Source organism: Enhydra lutris, unplaced genomic scaffold, assembly GCF_002288905.1.
Source record: "Enhydra lutris kenyoni isolate GAN:26980312 unplaced genomic scaffold, ASM228890v2 scaffoldscaffold69, whole genome shotgun sequence".
Classification (NCBI taxonomy): Eukaryota; Metazoa; Chordata; class Mammalia; order Carnivora; family Mustelidae; genus Enhydra; species Enhydra lutris.
In genome coordinates this window covers 5,577,372-5,598,914 of record NW_019154153.1, presented here as the reverse complement: position 1 = coordinate 5,598,914, position 21,543 = coordinate 5,577,372, and positions in this window count along the sequence as shown.

Genomic DNA, 21,543 nt, shown 5'->3' with positions numbered 1-21,543 from the left:
TCTTAAGAAGGCCATTTCCTAACTAGATAAAGTGATTTGCCGAAGGGCACAAACTCTTCAACTTTTGTGTCTGTAATACCTCTTTAACTTGGCACGTTCTTATGCTCTTTCTTTTTGGTCCTTCCACCAAAAAATATAGGAGACATTGAAGGAAAACAATCATTTCATATGCTTCTACCATTTATATACCAGACATTTCATTCTTCTTTCCCTCAATGAATCCTCAGGACAACCCTATGGAGAGCCCATTTTGTAGATAAAAGAAAGTCAGTGATTTATTTGCTAAGGTTTACATTCATTGTAAAGAGTAAGAATGGACCGAGAACCCAACTCTTCAGGTGACATTGTGCTTTTCCCACCATCCTCAGCCTTTCTAAACTTGGTTCCGGACCAGACTATTTGACCTGCCTGCTAAGGGCCATGTCCACTGCCCTGTACTCACCTGATACAGGAGGGGTGGCTTTAGCAAGATTTTGTTGCTGATGCGTGGGAAGTTAACCATGTTCTTCTTCCCCTTGGTATCCACAAAAGGGAGTGAAGCAATGCTGGTTTTTGGATTCTATATAAGGAGAAAGTGGATAAGATGCAGAAGCCTCAGGCAAGAAATCTGTATCTCCAGGTAGTCATTTCTCCCAGCTCCCCTGCTACAGCAAGAATGAGTTTGAACCAAATCCAGACCTAAATCTATTTTCAAAGCTCTTGTAGAGAAAAGCAGAGTGGTCAAGAAGATAAGCTCTGGGTTTGAATCCCGGCTCCACCACATACAACTGCAGATCCTAAATAGGCCACACATCTCTTTCTCTAAGCTTCAGTTATCTCACCACTACCATGGGGACAAAAATGGGATCTACCTCATAAGGCTTTTGTGAGGTAAATGAGGAAATTCATGTAGAGTATTCCGTAAGTGTTAGCCATTATTATCATCATTCCAATATCTTATCATCCTAATATGGGAAAACATTTCCTGCTATATAATGTACATCTCCTTTGGTGCAACATAAGCTCACATTTCCTTTATATTATTGATTTGACCTCACTTGGATCCCTGCCTTCATGCACTGATTGATTACAAGAGGGGTAGTCTGTCGGTGAATAGCAACATTTAAAATAGTGTGGAGATGTGGAAAGAACATATGCATCATGTCATGCTGAGTTGATCAAAAATGCCTCTGAAAAGCTATCCTAGCCACCCACCTACCTTCAACCTTTCCTAGAAAAAAGACACTAAACATCACTTCCCACCTTAGGCAAGAATCGAGTCATTCTGAGGTCCTTGATCTTGGAAGGTGGCTTCTGGGCTTGAACCAAAGGCTTACTCTCAACCTAGATCAAGTAGAACAGTATTGGAATAGTATTTAGCATGCTATCATCTCAAGATATTGAGAAATATTTTGCTTCATTACAACAATCAAGACACAGTTGGAGCCAGCTCTCTTGATACCAAAGCTAGAAAGAGCTAAGTAAGAGGCCTAGAGAAGTGCTGAATGAATATATGGATGAAGTCATCTTTCTGGCAGTACCTACCCTAGAGTGAATTGCCCTATGGTTTTCAAACTTTAAAAAAAATCCATAGAAGGCTTTCTTCAAATAAAATCTTAACTAGGCACCCTGGACAGGGGAAATACTAAAAGCTGAGCTCCTCTTTCTGAAGAGAAGAAAATGCCCACAGTCTTGCCCAGGGACTCTCTCTACCCTCAGACTGGCTCTGAAGGTGCCCCTGTGGAACCCACTAGAATACAGGAGCCCAGCCTGAACACCTGAGACCTGATCAGAACAGACTTCACACCTAAAAAGGGGTCAGGAGGAAAAACCAAAACAGCAGGGCTGTGTCCCCCAAACGGTCACAGACACACCATCAAGGTATGTGACATAATTGCATGTGATACAAGATAACAGCTATCTAATGTTTATATATTTATTTTAATATCCATTTGAAAAATTATAACATATTAAACCTATAATTTTACTATGTAAAATGAGACCAAAATTTAAGTTAAAAAATGTGAGCATTATGCAGATATGGCAAAAACGAGGAAGGTGGCACTAAAATTACTAAAGTTTAGCAAGTACAGGCTACAGTTTGGATCTAGGTTCTTCTCTTTGAAGCAGAACTCATGGGTGCTGCTTCTTTTCCAGCCCCCTCTTAGGGACCTGAATGAGATTAATCTGAGACACAGCTGGTGCCAGACCCACTCCTGTAAAACCTGGCATACTAGCCACACTGAAATAGGAACTGGGGACAGTTCTTCCACTTAATATCACCCCGCACAGCTAAGCCCTATACAGAGCTATAATGATGGGAACTATGTAGAATAGGCCATCTTGACCTCCTAGATAGGGACATGATCTGAGGGAGTAGGGGCTGCATAGAGCATGGTGCATGGTCTAAGACCAAACTAATTTGATTGGCTAACATATACTAATGCAGGATTTGATTATCTATTGAATGGACAATGATGATATCTGAGCAAATGCTGCAATCACAAATCTCACAAAGTCCCAACTTCTCATCAAATAAGTCATGCGGGAATTAAACTTATAACAGTCATCAACAATGACAAGCTGGCACTGAGAACAACTAGGAAGACTGGAGAGACCAATGAAAAGTATATTATTAAAACACAACTAAATACCAAACAAAGGGTATGAATAATGAGTGTCGACAAAGAAGGAAGAGATCCATGCAAATGCATCTGCTAGAAGGGATGTGAGGAGGCTTTGTGGAAGGGGCTTGGCTTGATCTGGGCTTTATCTGGGAGGATGGGTAGACAGTGTGCTCTTAAGGTGAAACAGTATCTCGGAATGCTCTGACGGTCTTCACTGCTCATGCTGGCTAAGCTGGAGCAGAGGATATACTGGATTGAGGAAGGCAGTGAAGTCTTACCTAAGACATTTGGTCTTTATCGAACGGGCAGTGGTGAATCACTGATAGTTTGCAAGTCTGGGTGTTACATATGCACAGCAGTACTTCAGAAAGATGCTTTAGCAGCAATGTGGCACAAAATAATGATCACAGATATGAACTCTGACATCAGACCTTAGTTTTGAATCCCAGCTCCACTACTCATTAGTTGTTTGACCTTGGGCAAGTTACTAACCTTTCCCCTTGTAGTACAGAGATAATGACGGTACCAGTCCCATAGGACTGTTATAAGGACTAAGTGAGTTCATGTACATAAAGCACTTAAACAAGTGCTTTGTGTATACCAAGGGTAAGTACTTGCTAGAAGTCATTCTCTTGTAAAATGGAGAGTGATTTTTTGGTTATTTCTCAGGAGAAGGAAAACATGGACTCCGCATTGATGGAGTATGAGCAAGACGAGCAGTCTAAAATGCTTAAAGGCACTGAGGATATTTAATATGAGAGAAGATAAAATAAAACAAAATGTCTGAGAGGTTAACAATTCTGATACTGCCATACATATATATTGGAATCAAATGACTAAATAAATGGATTGTGGATGACAGGAACCAGGTTTCCCATGTTAGACTGGAGATTTACAGATAATCAAAGTCATCATCAACATTACCACCATGTGATAATGGATTAGGGTTAAAGGCATCAGTAGGAACTCATGTTTAACTCAATGTAGTTACAAATGGTTACATATAGAAATATCTATAGATACGTGTTTATGCAAGGGTTAATGCATGCACTTGTGCACGCGCGTGCGTGCGCACACACACACACACACACACACACACACACACACAGCTTTGTTAGCTTGAGAGGTCCTAAAAGAAATAACACCCCAAAGGAACAAGCACACCTAACACTCACAACTTGGTTTCTAATACCATTCTCCAGTAAGAGGAACCAAGGCTCCTTGGAAAAATGATTGATTCTAGGACTGGGTCTGGAAATGCACAAGAGGAGCCTGGAGCATCTTCTACTGACATAAAGTAGAAAGGGCCATCCGTACCCCAATGTTCATAGCAGCAATGGCCACAGTCACCAAGCTGTGGAAAGAGCCAAGATGCCCTTCAATAGACGAATGGATAAGGAAGATGTGGTCCCTATATACTATGGAGTATTATGCCTCCATCAGAAAGGATGGATACCCAACTTTTCTATCAACATGGACGGGACTGGAGGAGATTATGCTGGGTGAAATAAGTCAAGCAGAGACAGTCAATTATCTTATGGTTTCACTTACTTGTGGAACATAAGGAATAACAGGAGGGCATTGGGAGAAGGAGAGTAGAAGGGAGTTGGGAGAAATCAGAGTGGGAGACGAACCATGAGAGACTGTGGACTCTGAGAAACAAACTGAGGGTTTTGGAGGGGAGGTGGTGGGGGGTTGGGTGAGCCTGGTGGTGGGTATTAAGGAGGGCATGGATTGCATGGAGCACTGGGTGTGGTGCATAAACAATGAATCTTGGAACACTGAAAAAATAAAATTAAATTTAAAAGATAAAGTAAAGAAGGGCTAAAAAACAAACAAACAACAACAACAACACATTGATGAAAGCGTGTCAAAAGGACACAGGAACCAACTAAAAGAGTTCCTAATGGCCAAAGCTGGAAAAATTTTAACAACAACAACAAAAAAAGTAGTGTTGGATGTAACTCAAAGTTTAAAATAAATATCTATGAATCCATACTGATGTAAATAAATTAATAAAGAAATAAATAGGGGAGAACAAACAAGTTTCCCATGCAGAAGAGTTCCTATTATACAGACATTCCACCCTGAAGAGGAGAGCATAACTCCCCACCCTTTAAGCTGTGCATAGTGACTTGTTTCCAAAAAGTATGGCATGGAAAGCAGGGAACAAAAGCAACTTTACAGGATAAACTAGACAAAGACTACCTTAGCCAGGTAATCTAATCAACATCAGCGACCATAAACCATGTGGATAACATGGACCATTGATACGATGGATGAAAATGGCCCTTTACCTCAAGTAAGCTTCCTCCCAAAGCCTACTACCCCAATGACATCATGAGAAAAACAAATTCTGACAGAAAGGCATCCTACAATATACATGACCAGCAGTCCTCAAAACTGTCAAGATCATCAAAAACAACAAAAGTCTAAGAAATTGTCACAGCCTAGATAGGAACCTGGAGCAGACAAAGGACCTTAGGTAACAAGGAAATCTGCCCAAAGTGTGGAGTTTAGTTAAAAATATATCATTATCTTGGGGCGCCTGGGTGGCTCAGTCATTAAGCGTCTGCCTTCAGCTTAGGTCATGACCCCAGGGTCCTGGGATCGGGCCCTGCAACAGGCTCCCTGCTTGGTGGGAACCCTGCTTCTCCCTCTCCCACTCCCCCTGCTTGTGTTCTCTCTCTTGCTGTTTGTCTCTCTGTCAAATAAATAAGTAAATAAAATCTTCTAAAAAAAGTATCATTATCTGAATTTAAAAGTAAATAAAAATAAATAAGAATTCGGTGTCTGTGTAGCTGTGTTAAACATCTGACTTGTGATGTCAGCTCAGGTCATGATCTCAGGGTTGTGAGATCAAGCCCCATGTTGGGCTCTGGTGCTCAGCAGGGAGTCTGCTTGAGATTCTCTCTCTCTCTCTCCCTCTGTCCTGTGTCCCTCTCTGTACTTGCATGCATGCTCTCTTTCTCTAAAATAAGTAATAACTTTTAAAAATCTAAAAAAGTGTATCACTATCAGTTCATTATTACAACTGAAGTACAACACAAATACAAGATTTTAATAATAAGGGAAACTGGGTGTGGGGTATAGAGTGATATATGGGGACTCGGTACTATCTGCTCAATTTTTCTGCAAGTATAAAACTGTTCTTAAAAAAGTGTATTAATGGGGCGCCTGGGTGGCTCAGTGGGTTAAAGCCTCTCCCTTCGGCTCAAGTCATGATCCCAGGGTCCTGGGATCAAGCCCTGCATCAGGCTCTCTGCTCAGCGGGAAGCCTGCTCCCTCCTTTCTTTCTGCCTGCCTCTCTGCCTACTATCTCTCTGTCAAATAAATAAAATCTTAAAAAAAAGAGAAGGGTATTAATAAAACAAACAAAACTCCTGAGGGGAGGGGTAGTATCAGAATGCTGTAGTTTATGATTCAGTAAAAGCCTATTCTATGTGATCTGAAGGACAGAATGAGGCCAAAGTATAGAATTTATAGAGAGGTAGTTTCTAGCTCAATATAAAGGAGGATTTTCTAGAGCTTAGAGCTGTCCAAAAATGGAGTGGGAATCCTTAGGAGCTAGTGAGCTCCCTATCACTGGAAAGGCCAAGTCCACCAATAAGCCACTGTGAGAAATATGCATGGACTCAGAGGGTTGGACAAGATGCAACCTCCAAAGTCCCATTTGTCTGGAAGACTCATTGAAGTGATCCTTGGGAGTGTCTTGAGTGGATCCTTAATCCTCTCATGGAACCAACACTGAGAACCATTGTATAGAACCACTGTATAGCTTCCAGAACTTTGTTACATCATGACAGACTATAAAAAATTACCTTTGTGTGACGACCCAGGGTAAAAAGAGGAGGCAGCTCACAGACAGATGCCACCAGCACAGGATGCTGCCCGAGGCTTGTCTGCCCCAAGGGCCGCTGGCCTCTATATCCGTGCACACCTCTACCAGTGGGTCACACAACTTTACCAACTTGCTGCTTATTTGTCTCCAGCAGCTTCCTCAAGAGGGACCCGATGTCCCACAACAACATTTCATTCTATCACAACATCCCCAGGAGGCAGGAAGAAGAGAGTATGATCTCTCACATGCACGGTGGCAAAAAAGACTTTTTCCTTTAAGAACAGGAGCTTCGTAACACTGTACTATGGTCCCTCACTGACCTTTGAGCCACTGCAATGGGAATCTCTAACAGTCATGAGCTCTCTATCCAAATTTAGAGTCCTCAGTATAAAAAAGATTTTATGCACAGGGGTACCTAGCATAGGCAGTGATTCCTATGCTGTCTAAGACCTGGACACTGGTCTGAGGCTAGAGAAAACCTCTGGAGGAGTCAGGAGATAAAAAGGCAGAGTATCCGAGGATGCCACCAGGGTCCTTTCATGGCTCTTTTCTGTGTGCATCACTGTTCCTGGAGGTCTCCTCAACAGCCAGAATTGAACTGTGAAGCTCCTTTATTTTCCAAGCTTCTTATATGAACATGTACTGCTTTTATAATACAGAACATATCATTGTTTTAAAAAGCAATATTACAACACAGAAGTCTAAATGGTTCATTGCAACACTAGTGGGGAAAGACAGTGACATTGGCAGGGCGCACTCTTTCCCTGAGAGCCTGAACCATCGAAAATTAGATCTCAGGAGACACTGTCGAGGGACCTGGACTCAGAGCCTCAGAGCACGGAATCTGCACTATGCAGATCACACGAAGGGAGGCAGACCCCTCTGCTCACAAGTGGGCTCAGATTGCTAAGATTCTCCACATCTAGGCCCACATTTGAATCTTGGGATTCCCCTAGGGTCCCCAGCTAAGCTTGCCATCACTGGTAATAGACCCCAGAGGGTCTAGGCCCTGCACCAACATGCACGGCGACTAGGGAGGTTGAGCAGAAGCCTGGTGTCTCTGACCCTGGGCCCCTCCTCCACCTCTCTTGTGCTTTTGTCTTCTGAACTGGAGTCCCTTGGGTTCTCACACTTCTTTTGTTTTCTCAGCAAAAGAAAAAGGCAAATTCCATCTCACTACTTTGCAAAAGCCAGCTCAAATAAAAGCTGAGTTCGGCTTAAAACCTGATTCAGAGGAAGGTGGAAAAGCTGAAAAGCTTCTGCACCCCCCACCCTTGTCCCCAACAATCGGGCAAAATAGCTAAAAGGTGCCAAACTATTCCGGTTGCTGATTCCTGTGACTTGGACTCAAGGATTCTCCCAGGAACACCTGCTTCCTGCCTCCCCAAGCTGGGGTGATACCTGGAACCACAGAGTTTGGATGGACCTTAGTGACGCATTCATTTTTAACAAATTTACTGAGCACCTCTATGTGTCAGGCAGTATGCTAAAGCACAGATCACAGAGTCCAGGGGTTTCAAATTTCTTGAAAAGCTCTTAAAATACATCATCTCCAACCTGACCCCAGACTCCCTAGTGGTGGAACCCAGAAACCCATATTTTTAAAAAAGCGCTCCGAGTGAGTAATGTGCAGCCAGAATGGAAACCACACTCTAATGACATCCCTCATTTGGAATTAATCCCTTCCCACTCTGAACTTGGTTTTCCTTTATGTCCTTGATATGTATGAATAATTCCTAATTCTTTGTGAATTCTTTTCTGCCCTCAACAAGAGTCTATGGCAGGAAACAGGAGGCCTCTCAAGATTATTCCCTCTGGCTGGTTCATTTAGGGGTCCCCAGAGTTCCTAGCCAGGTGTCAACATCCATGGCATCCATAGTCATAGGAGCCTGGACTGACCTGGGACCACCTGCAGAGACTGGGCATACCATCCTCCTTGCTGGGATAATAGGATTAGTTATAGACTATTTCTAATGAAGGCTGCCTCTGTGTATGTTGTCACAGGGAGGTGCCTTTGTTCTAAATCTAAATTATTCAACACAAGCTGGCTGCAGTTAGCACAACCTCCCACTTACAGGACTGAATGAGAATGTTTTCACAAACTTGCTAATTGTCATCTATGGTTTCCTACCATGGATAGCATAATTATGTTCCTCCATAAATATTCCTCCAAGACTCTGCCCACCATATCCCTAGTTTAGGCGGCTGTTGCAGTGGTCCCCTTTAATAAAAACAAAAAAAAAATAGGAGTCTTATCTCAGAATTCTGAGCCTTAAATATTTGCCAAAGGAAGGAAGGGAAAGAAAAGGGAGAGACTGAAGAAGAGGAAACCCTAGTCCTTGTCCTCAAAGACTCTATTCCTGGTTGGTAGTCCACCTTCTCCCCATGTATCTCCATATTCCCTCTTCTAGTGGCTTCAGTTCTCACCAGGGGAGCTAGTGCTGTCCTGCTCCCCAGCACTTCCTTTTGGAAGGAATGCCTCCTAATCAGCAAAAGCACATAAGAGAATTCCCCTGCCAATACCCTCTTCTCAAAGGTAACTGCATTTTTCAAAGAGAAAGAAAAGGTGTTTTGGTGCAAATAAATGAATCTCTACTCACAGAAGGCTTCCCGGTGCTGGGGAGCTAGGTGAAAGAGATCGTTCATTTTAGGAAAGAAGGTATTCACAAATCCTATCAGATAGGAGCACATTCTCATCATCAACCACAAAGACATGTAACTTCTATGTCCGAATGGAGGACAGAATTGCACCAATCCCGTGTCTTGCATCAGTGTCCTCTCCCTGGTGGCACTGTGTCTTCCCCTTCCCTACTCTGCATTCTCCTCATGCCAAGCCCCCATCCCCAACATGCACAGTTTAACCATGAATCACAAGGGAGTACATTTCCTGCCCCCTCACTGAGAGCTAAAGGATAGGGTTCCTTGTAGGGCCAGTTAGAACAGAATCTCGAGATACACTGTCTTGTCTTATTACCTTGGACTGAGCCCCGGATGTCCTCATCTGCAAAGTTCAGGGGAGAAAACAAACGGATTCTCAGCAGGCATCAAGGCCAACCTGGTCTCCTGCCCCTGGGCCACCCAGATGTTTCAGAAAGGCGTACACCTCCATCAAAACACCTGCCTCGATCATACCTCACCGGCTATTTTTCTATTTTCTTAGCTGGCTCCTCCTTGTCTCCTCCTCCTTCCTGTTAATTAAAAAAAAAAAAAAAAAAAAATCTCCAAGCGCATGATCAAGGTTGGGTGGGCAGATGAAACTCAAGTTCTGTGATTTCAAATCACAGCTTCCTCCTTGTAAGCTCCATAATCCCTTCCCAGAAGCCAGAGCAACTGAGAGTTCAAAACAAATGCATTAACGCAGAAAGAGGGTGTGACAAGAAGAGAGAAAACAAATCTTTGGGGACTCTCTACAGAACACAACAAGTTTGACAATTAGGATCATCCGAGCACTGCAGAGAGCTGGGAGAAAGAGACAGTTGCTAGGCTCCTCACATCCCCAGCTAAGGCGTTCAGCTACTGTCGCTGCACAGAGCCTAAGCAAGCTGCAGCACCTCTCCACGGCCGCTTGCAAATGAGATTCTGCCACGAAAGCCCCTTTGCTGTGTGAGGAAGCCCAGGATGTCTGGACAGAAAAGAGTAGCATTCTGCTTATACCCACAGCCAAGCCTGGACTCAGGAGACCCATTAACAGAGTGAACATGGCCAGCCACTTGGGAAGACTGAGGCTTTCATCTCACTGATGCAGTGTCCTCTCTGGAGCCCTGCCCACCAGGCTATGGCCCTGGTGAAGGTGGAGGAAGGAGAGCCTGGATGTCTTTAGGGCTTGAGGGAGGGGCAAGAGCAGGATCCTGAAAGCCCAAGTGCTTGGAGACATTTTCTGTTGTCCCTAGCGCATGGCCTTGGGGGTGACGTTTCCCCTTCCGGACTTCCGTTGAGTGGAGCTTGGACAGTTATGGTGCTGGAAGCCACCTTAAGGAATCTATAATCAAATGCCCTCATTTTATAGATGGAGAAAGGGAAGTTAAGAAGATTATCCACGTCATCGAGTTATTAACATACTACAAAACTCACCCAATTATAAAAAGTTATCAATAAGGCATTTCACATTCCTTTTCTCACACCAAGTCTTTGAAACGTGGTGTGTATTTTTCACGTGCAGCACACCTCCAGTTGGACAAGCCCCATCTCAGGGGCTCCGTAGTCTCACGTGGCCAGTGGCTGCAATACTGGACCTTATAGTTCCAGAAGGTGAGGCTAACAGTAAACAAGTTAAACAAACAACTACATAATATAATTAGAAAGAATGGTGAGCAGAGGCACGTCCAAGGAGGCGGTACTCAGCAGTTAAATGATTGGATGGGTAGAAGAGAAATGAAAGAGCAAGTCCTTGTTTTTCTAGTGCTGAAAATAGAAAGCATGCCTATAGAGGGCTTAGGATGTACTTTCCAGCACTTGTTCATTATTGACAGAAAAACTGTAAAGTCACACTCTAAATTAACAGAGTCTTCAATCCCAGAAGCTGGCCACGAGACAACACATTTCCTTTGAACAGAGTGACAGAAAAGCCAAATGTTGTGCAATGGACTCACTCACTGAGATAATGAGGACCGGAAGAGAGGACGGTCCCTCTGCTGGCAGGTCAGATAAACTCCACCGTGAGGCCATTTTCCTCAAGTGCACAGAGAACCTATGTCACTGGAAGCCACTGGGAGACTCTGTGATCCTTGCCGGCTAATTGAAAGGATGTGGATTCTCCACAGGCATCCAAGACAAAGCACTCCCTGTGGAGATCTCTCTGTTGCAGATGGCTCTTTGATATTCTACTGTGTTTTAGCCAAATGAATGGGGGCATCTTTTATTTATTTATTTATTTTTTTTTATTTATTTGACAGAGAGAGATCACAAGTAGACAGAGAGGCGGGCAGAGAGAGAGAGAGAGAGAGAGGGAAGCAGGCTCCCTGCTGAGCAGAGAGCCCAATGCGGGACTCGATCCCAGGACCCTAAGATCATGACCTGAGCCGAAGGCAGCGGCTTAACCCACTGAGCCACCCAGGCTCCCATGGGGGCATCTTTTAAAGAAGCATATACTACTATCTAGAGGATCACACTGTTGTCTTACATCAGTTATTAAAAACAACATTTTTAAAACTTCCTTAGCTGAAACACTACCAAGATCTATAAATACTTGAGTATTATATATTATTGTAAATATTATAGTTATAACTTTAATGTTATAATGTTAAATGCCATGAAGTAAATATAAATTACTATCAATTTACGTAAAATATTTTTTCAACACTTGCTTGGGGCAGTAGATATGCTGAGACCCATAGTACTCTCATCATCCAAGTTTCTTAAGGTGAGGAGATTATAATTCATTCTTCTCATTCTCCAATTAATATTGTAACTATCCACTGAAACCCAAGATTTCATGTGCTGAGAACAGTTATTGATTTGTTTGTCTTTCCTTACTTAGACTTATTCAGCTCAACTGGAGGAGAAGTCCAATGGGAAAAATGAACATATGGTGAAAAGACATTTATTTAGGGCCCATAAGAATAATTACCAATGTAAAGACAATAGCAGTAAGTTTAGATAATATTTTTTTTTTTTAATTTTGGGAAAGGGAGAGAGAACATGTGCACGTCCACATGAGCCAGGGAAGGGGCAGGGTGGGGGGGAGGGAGAATCTCAAACAGACTCCTCAAAGGGCTTGATCCTATGATCCTGAGCTGAAACCAAGAGTCGGACACTTAACCAAATGAGCCAGCAGGGGCCCCTAGAGAGTATTTTTAAATGGTATTGGCAATTGTTGGCAGTTAAAAAAATATAACATCAATGAATTTGTCTTCAGTGTGATTTTTTTTTATTTTTAAAAATTCCTATCATAGCAACTATAGCAGAATATGCTTTCCTTGAAATTAATATAAATATATTATGGAATTTTATACAACAACATTTAACAGAGTTAAATGACTTTACTCAATAAAGAGGCATGGAAAAGAGTGGTTAAGACTATGGGTTTGCATTCTATCTGCCACGCAATGGTGTATGGCAATGGCTGGTTAAATCCACTTGAATTTTAGCTTTCCCATCTGTAAAATGAGGATAATAATTGTACTTGCCTCTAAAGTTCATATGAGAGACATTCAAACACTCAATAAATATGAGCTCAAGAAGGTAAGAAAATAGATACAATTTGTAAAACTTGTGATGATTTTTCTAAGTCATAACCAAGACCATCTGTTTGCACAATATTTTTAAATTTGGACAGAATATTGTCTTTATTATCCTGTTTTGGTGTAGACTTACTCTTTTAAATATTTTATATTGTTTTGTAAAAAAAAATGTTTTAGGAATTAGTAAATTTTTGTGACTGTTAATCACAAAATAATGGTTTCTGTTGTATGCGGTAATTCCAAGGGTAGGGTTGGGGGGCAGTGGGCTTTGCATTAGGATTCATTTTTATGAGTTATAACCCAGAGGGAGAGAATGTTAAGGTTAAATCAGGAACACTGCTTGAAGGAGGTGATGTAAGAGTCATAATTTTAAGGAAGTGGTGTGTGATCTACAGGGGGAGAATTTTTATCGGATCTCAGATAGGCTTTTGAACGCCGGCTCTTCCATTTAGTGACACAAGCAGGATTCAAAGTCAAACCTGAATGCCATGGGCTCAAGTTTGCCACAGAATTTTCAGAGCAAAGATCCAATATGATCTTTTGAGTCAGGTGTGAAATTCAAACTGAGGGTATTAGATGAAAAAGTACATCTGATTAAGAAGTAATCTTGTGACCACAAAGTCACCACATCACAAAATTACCTTTATGCTGTGGTGTTTCACTAGTTTTTGAGGCTGGGTAAAAAGAAAGACACTATGTCTGTGTTAGGGAAAAACAAAACAAAACAAAACACACAGACCTTTTCTGCAAATGTTTGGGGCAATTCTGGGACACCTCCTGTGTGGTTCCAGAAATACAGAGCCTAATACAAAATACTGTAGTACAGACACCAATCCAAGGTTTCCTCAAACACAAGCCACCTGTTCAATGAAGGTCTTGCAGTTCTGGAGTTCATGAAACTACACTCTGGCCCGGCAGCCAATCTCCCTCCAAGCCCACCCAGACCTGGCTCTGCCAACCAGCCTGGTCCCTCCACACCAGAACTTCCCCTCATCCTGTCATCAAAGGTGCTAGGAGGAAAACAGTCACTCCTGGTCTCAGGTCCCCAAGTCTTCATGATGATACCTCCCTTGCCCAATGACAGTCAAGGATCTTTACCTTCCCAGGGTTGAGATTCTGTTTCTTTCTTGCTTTCAAAATTGGGAAGGATGTCAAACTGCTATTCCTTGGTTTTTTAGCATCCATGGTATTCCTGTGGGAAGAACAGTAAAAAGTACATTGGCAGTAGGAGCAAAATATAATATAGCCCTTGCACCCAAGGATGGGAAGAATGCAGGGCAGGCCTCGAGATAAAAAGTGGCAGGCTTAAGGTGTCTAGGTAGCTCAGTCTGTTAAGGGTCTGCCTTTGGCTCTGGTCATGATCCCAGAGTCCTGGGATCAAGTCCCGCATCTGGTTCCCTGCTCAGTGGGAAACCTGCTTCTCCTTCTTACTCTGCCTGCTGCTCCCCCTGCTTGTTCTCTCTCTCTCTCTCTCTCTCTCTCTCTCAAAAATAAATAAAAATACTTAAAAAAATACAGTGGCAGGCCTAAAAGCAGTGGCAGATTCTCTGTTAACTCCTTTTTTCTGTCCTGGTGGCTGATGATGTCAGGAGAGAGGGCATCTTGACATCAATCCTTGGGTGCTCAGGGCAGAGTGAGACAGCAGCCAAAGGAGGAAGATGAGCTAGTGAGGCAGCCAGCAGTTTAGGACGCCAAACAAAAAGACCCATTTCCTCCAGCTCACTGCAAAGTCAACCATTCTCTTCCCACAGCCACCTCTTGCTCTGAAAGATACATGTATTAGTGGTTACTTGGTAGGTTACTGCCTACAGGAAAAGAAAAAGGGACAATGGGTAGAAGTGCTCTGCCTCAATCTCATTTAGCCATTTTTTGCACCTTCTTTATTCAGAGCAGATCTGTATGAATAATGAACTCACTGCAAGATGAAAAACTAATTCACATTAAGTGTACGGAATCTGGTTAAAGCGGGAATTCATGTAAATGGAAGAGTCTAAGAGGCTCTCAATCCACTGTGACATGCCTGTTCCATTAACAGACAGCGGCTAGGGTTCTGCTTTGTGTCCCTTTGACGCTCCTTTCAGCCTCTAACTCTAGCAAGAGCCAAGGGAGCCAAGGACATATGAACAAGGACAGAATAGGGATCGGTGCAAACGTTATCCTGGCTCCTGCAAACCACTCCATTGGTAGGTTCTTGCAGATCCTATAATAAATGGTGACAGCATCACAATTCTGAAGTAATTCAGAGGACTCAAGACAAGTCCCGCCCACTATTATTGCCTCATAATGTTGAAAACCCAGAAATTACTTGTCTATTTATAAATAAGAAGTTAAAAAATATGGTACACATGTATTATAGGATATGATACAATCACTTTTAAAAATGAAGTAAGTCTCTATGTATACCTTGTAATGTATTGAATAAAAACAGAACAATATGTATGATTCCATATTTGTTTAAGAAAAAAACAAGATGGAGGCACCTGGGTGGCTTAGTCCATTGAGCTTCTGCCTTCAGCTCAGGTCATGATCTCAGGGTCCTAGGATTGGGCCCTGAGTCAGGGACTAAGTGGGGAGTCTCCTTGTCCCTCTCCCTCTACCCCTCCCCCTGATCATGCTCTGTCTCTCTCTCTTCTCTCAAACAAATAAAATCTTTAAAAAAGAGAAAAAAAAAAGATGTTTGCATGTCTTAATCAGGTATATTGAAGAATAAGAAAAATAAACTAAAAATAATTACCTTTGAGGGGTGGAACTGGGAGAGGTGAGGGGAAACATGAATTTTAACACACACACAATATGAAAAAATCCTATGCAAAAGTAAACAAAAAGTACTAGTTGCTTCTCTTCAAATGATCATAATGTCACTTCTCTCTTCCCTTCCTTTCTTTCTACAAACATCTGCTGAAATAATTTTTCTGACAAACCAGCCACAGCCTCTTGTTTGTCCTTATCTAGGAGAGACACATGGAGACAGGTCAGTACAATGCCTATGATCAGGGCAGTAACTGAGGCCAGTTCAAAGAGCTAACGGAGCGCACTGCAGGGGGGTGACTGACTCTGTTGGAAGAGCTGAGGAAGCCTTCACACCTGAGCACAGCAGAACTGTCCTTGAAGAACAAACAGGACAGGCATGGAGTCCAGAGCTGATTGACAAGACTGCAAGCACAACGGTATGAGAGAGCTCTGTCTTCTTCAGAAAGTGCGAGCACACGGACATTGCCGGTGGAGGGCCAGAGACGTGGTTAGACTCTAAAGAAAGCGTCGCATGGGTCATTCTAAGTCTGACAAAATCAGATTTGTACTTAGGGTCATCTCTCTGGCCATACCATGGAGCAAGGTTCGAAGGAGCTCAAGTAGGAAGCTGTCTTGAGCATCCAGGCAAGAGATGATGAGGACTTCAACCAAGGCCATGAGGGTGAGGAAACAGTGGATGTGGGAACTTGGGAATAATTGGGGAGAAAGAACTGGTAGAATTTGGGCCATCAATTCGATGTGAGGGTTGCCAAATTCAAACATGGGGTAAGAATGAATACAATTTTTCCTGCCAAGACCTCCTCCATCTACTTCACAGGGATGTGGGAGACAGTACAAGTCCCCCTGTATCTTTGCCAGCAAGTGGAGCTCTTTTCTCTCTTCAGCTTCTGGTAGAGCACCAGATGAAGAGAACATGTAGGTGAAGAGAACATGAAGACCTGAAGAATACGTTGAGGGATCTTGGAGTCTAGTCTCCCTTCTGCCCTCAGATTCTGAGCAAGTCCTATGCCTTGTCTATACTCGGTTTCCTCATTTGCAAGATGACAGGACTGGACTAGATGACCTCTGATGTCCCTTTCAGTTCTACACTGTATCAAATACTGAGAGACTGGAAAAGGTCTATTGTGACTTATGCCACCAGTTCCCTCCTTTGGAGAATTCTGTGGCCACCAAAGACTATCTTACGCCTTTTCCCCTAATAATGCATTCAATCTAACTTCAATTTAATCTATGACACAGAAGCTATATTCAAAGCTTCACAAATTCCACCTTTTATCCTCAAAATAAATGGTGAACCAGGAGAATGTTTTATATCTTGTTTATAACTGCTACATGAAAGGTTAAAGATAACGCATCTCAGAGCTAGAGTGAATACTGCTTTGAGAACTGAAACTAAAATTTAAAAACTTCCTCCTATTATTTTACACCAAGATCAGTTTCCCTTCCTCTCCAGCCCAGACCCATCTCCTTCCTCTGGATTTCAGCACTTTTGTGTGTGGAGATCATTTTGTCACTTGGTCAACAACTTGAGTGTTAATTGTTTTAGGGGCATACGTTTCATCTCTTCTTGATTGTGAATCTCTTGGAGGCAAGAATGATGACCTCGGATTTTATTTTGTTTCTTATAGTCCTCCTTGGGACAAGGACCATGGCTTGTCTACTGAAAGCTCTTGGTACAAATGTGTTGAAGAAAGAGAAATCTAAGATAGTTTAGGTTAATTCATCAAAAAACTTGAGACCACCATCTGAATGCCAGAGACCATGCTAAGCATGGGGAACTGAGAGATAAGTAAGACAGAATCCTTGCTTTCAAGGAGTTCAAGGTCTCGTGGGCATGACAGACCCATCAACACTGGGGCCAGCATTCTGCATACATAGTATTTTTACATAATGTGTTATCTATGTACACCAATCTTCAAGGCCCAGAAAGGAAATAGATCTTTTGAGATTCACCTGTTACGATTTCAGTATTTCTACTGCAGCTGCCAGGCAGATTGATCTTTACACCCTGGAGAGCTATGTTTGGGGCAGAAATTGTGGCAGTGTGGGACTGGCAGGGACTCCCTTTGCATTTCTGTGAATAGGAGATAATGCACTTAACGTATGTAAGTTACTCTCACTGCCGCAAGGAGAACTCCTTGGCCCTTCCACCGTTATCCTTGAAACCCTTTGTGGTCCATGGGTGGTCAGAGCTGGAAGAGGTGTTAGGGGCCATTCATCCGTTTTCCCACCCTGGCAGAAATCCTCTTTAGAGCACTCCCAGCAATCACTGGGTCTTTGCTTGAATATTCCAGTGACAGAGCTCACTGTTTATCTGGGCAACCCATTTCCCATCGGGCTGGTGCTCAGCAAACGTTGGTGGGACAAATGATATTGAGCAACATGTCCTCCAGGGATACTTGCTATCCTCTGCAGAACAACAAAGAACACATCTACCCACCCTTCTACTCCAAGAGCTCTTGAATATTCAGAACAGTGCCTTTTTGCCTCCGCACCTACCCATCACCAGGCATTCTGTCGTTTTATTTCAAGTACATCTTGGTAGGACAGAGCATTCAGGCATGACAGAACTTGTATTGTGGGGCGCCTGGGTGGCTCAGTGGGTTAAAGCTTCTTACTTCAGCTCAGGTCATGATCCCAAGGTCCTGGGATTGAGCCCCACATTAGGGCTTTCTGCTCAGCAGGGAGCCTGGTTCCCCCCACCCCCACTCTCTGCCTGCCTCTCTGCCTGCCTCTCTGCCGACTTGTGATCTCTGTCTGTCAAATAAATAAATAAAATCTTTGGAGGGAAAAAAAGAACTTGTATTGTTATTGTCCCTCTCTACCTTCCTAGTTTTTTTATGACCTTGTTTTAAGTGGCTACAGTTTTCTAGAGTCTAGATTATGTACAGACAGTGAGATCTCCACATCACTCACCTGGTTGTTCTGTTTCTATTAATGAAGACTAGACTGGTGTTTGCCCTTTTTAGCTGTAACAACACAGTCACGTTGGATTTGGGATCAGCTAAAACCATGGACCCCCAGCACTGGGTCCTCCACAAGTTTGCAAAGCATGTGTTCTAGCCAAGTTGCTGGCGACAGTATAGAGCTGGAGAAGGCAGAAGTCAAAGAGTGGCTGTCACACCACTCGAGACTCCTTTCAGGTGTATCATTACCCTCTTGATAAGGACTAAAACCAAGGAGGGAAATAATACACCAAGTCCCAGAATCAATTAGACAAAGTCCAGGTTTGAAGAATTCCTTAGAACGCCTAGATTTTATGTACTTAACACATGTAGATGATTAAATCCTAGATTTTACATACTGAACACACGTAGATGGCAGCAAGGGACACGTTTTTCCTTTCATAGTTTGAACACTCTGTTGTCTCCACTGAAGCCTGAACAGTGAAGCTTGAATTAAGATAGAGGTCAGAGGGGTCACAAGTTACTTAAGCCCTGAATTGGCTGATGGACATTTCAAATGTAGCAAGCACCACGAATCAACTACAGATTTTTTTTTTTAAATCCAAATTTTGTATTGTTCATCCCCCTTCTTTTTTTTTTTTTTTAAAGATTTTATTTTTTTATTTGTCAGAGAGAGAGAGAGGGAGGGAGAACACAAGCAGGCAGAGAGGCAGGCAGAGGCAGAGAGAGAAGCAGGCTCCCCACTGAACAAGGAGCCTGATGTAGGACTCGATCCCAGGACCCTGGGATCATGACCTGAGCCGAAGGCAGCGGCTTAACCAACTGAGCCACCCAGGCGTCCCTGTTCATCCCCCTTCTAAGGAAAATATTTCCTAGGATGAGCATTACCTTAAAGTGGCAAGGACCACCCAGAGGGAAAGTGACGCCCTGTGTGGACCTATGATCCACACACAGCTTAAAGATGTCCTGCACTTGGCTCTGGTTGAGCATGGAGGCTGCAAGCCTATGGGCTGAGCCAGGATAGTCTGGTACCAGCCACATCCTAGGACAACCACCAGGTATGGGGTTGTGGGCTCACTTTTGACCTCCCAAAGGACCAGTCACGCCCTAGAGATAAAGGCGGAGGGAAGTTTTGTGCCCCATGTTGTCGGGGTCAGGGCTGAAAGCAATTTTCAGGTCTTTATGAGTTCCCTAAAATACCATCGCTCCCCACCCCGCCCTCAGCTGAAGTCGTGAGGATGCCGCGGTTCAGAGCACTTTTCCTCCTGTCCGCGCCCACACCCCGCCCCTCTCTCTCCTCCGACCGCACTCCCCCCACTATTTTGCATTCTCTGTACCTCCCTTCTCCCCTCTTCCCCCTCCTTCTTCCCGCGTTGCCCCAGATGCTTCTGGCTCACCGCGGTACCTTCTGCCCCGCTAGCGCCCCGCACTGCCTTACTTGGTTCGGGCGCCGGCAGGAGGTGGGAAGAGCTGCATTGGGCTGGCGCAGACTGCCCGGAGGCCGCTTCGGGGCGCTCGCTGGGGCACCCTGCCCGCGCCGGTGGGGGCCCACGCCCTCCTCCCGTCGCCATAGAAACTCTGGCCGCCCTTTTTGTGACTTCGGCCGCGAAAGGACTTAGACTTTAGTCCCGTCCCAAACCACCGTTCACAGCGGTATAAAGAACACCTCTCTTCCCGCCCTACTCCCGTTCTCTCGCCCCAGGTAGAGCTGAAGGGCATCCCAAGGATAGGCAGATTGGAGTTCCCCGAACTGCCCAGGCTCATGAAATTATCCCTACTTTTCTCCCTCTTCCAAAACGTTTGTGGTTCCTGAGAGCTCATAGCAAAAGTTCCGGATATAAAATAGTGATCAGATTAGCACTGTTTGAGCACTGACTCTGCATCAGGTTTTAAATGCATGAAAACTAAAGTTCTAGCCGAGTGACAGTAGCGTGACCTGGAGGAATAGCTTCTGGTCTCTGGAGGAAACGGACATTCAGAGAAAGCTTTTAGAAAGATCTGAGTTGAATTTGAGTCTTCAAGGCCAAATAGGAATTAGCCATGTAAAGCAGGCAAAAAAGAGCCAGTGTAAAGGCCGGGAGCTAGGGGACCACGTGGTATCGCGGATGCTGGCCGTGTTTGGTGTGGCAGGAGTCATAAGTGCATATGGGCAGCATGCGACCAGGTTGAAGCAGACAGGGGATAGCCAGATTTGAAATCGCTTGTGAACTAAACAGGCTAGGGTGTATGTACCGGATTTTAAGGTGAGGGGTGTTCATGCTCAGATTTTAGAAAACTTTCTGGCAATATGGTTAATGGAGGGTAGGCCAGAGTAGGTTAAAAATCAAGGCAAAGATGCCCGCTAGTAGGGAGTGATAATGTTTCAGAGTAAGGGACAGCAGGTGGAAGAACAGTTCTGAGCAATTTACAAAATGGAAAAGAGCTCAGTGACTGGATGTGAAGGGTGCAAGTGCCCCCTGCCCTCCAGCTGATGGCAGTGCCCTTTACTTACAGAAAATCTAGTGGGGGAAACATGGAGGGTAGGAAGGATGTTACTGATTTACTGATGATTTACTGCATCAGATTATCAATGGACCAGGCTCTTTCGTAGAGCAAGATCAGGCCTAAAAATAAATCCCGACTTGGCAGTCATTGTCATATATGTGACCACCGGAGTTTGAAGTCACCCAAGCTTAAAGGGGGGCGACGAGCAGGGGAAAAGAATGGAATGGAATCACACAGAATAGGGCTCAATGGTGGAAAGAGTGGATGTAGGTGACACAAGTTTATAAGGCTGCAAAATAATTAAGAGCAGGCAGGGATGTGGCGAGAAAACTACAAGAGAATAGTGTCACGTGAGCCCAGGAAATAAAATGCATTAATAGGGAGGGTATGATGAATAGGGTCTATAAAATTAGGTGAGAAAAATGTACACTGGATTTGACAACAGAAAGGTCATTTGTGCTTTCTGCAAGGCCAGTTTTAACATTATTTAAGGTAATTTTCAGTGCAGGCTGTTACTTCTTTTAAAAGATTTTGCTTTTTTAAAAAGACTTTATTTTAGAGAGAGAGAAAGCAAGTACAAGTCAGGGAGGGGCAGAAGGAGAGGGAGAAAATCTTAAACGGACTCTCCGTTGAGTGCAAGCCCAATGCAAGGTCATGACCTGAGCCAAAAACAAGAGGTGGTGGGATGCCTGGGTGGCTCAGTGGGTTAACCCGCTGCCTTCAGCGCAGGTCATGATTCCAGTGTCCTGGGATCGAGTCCCGCATTGGGCTCCTTG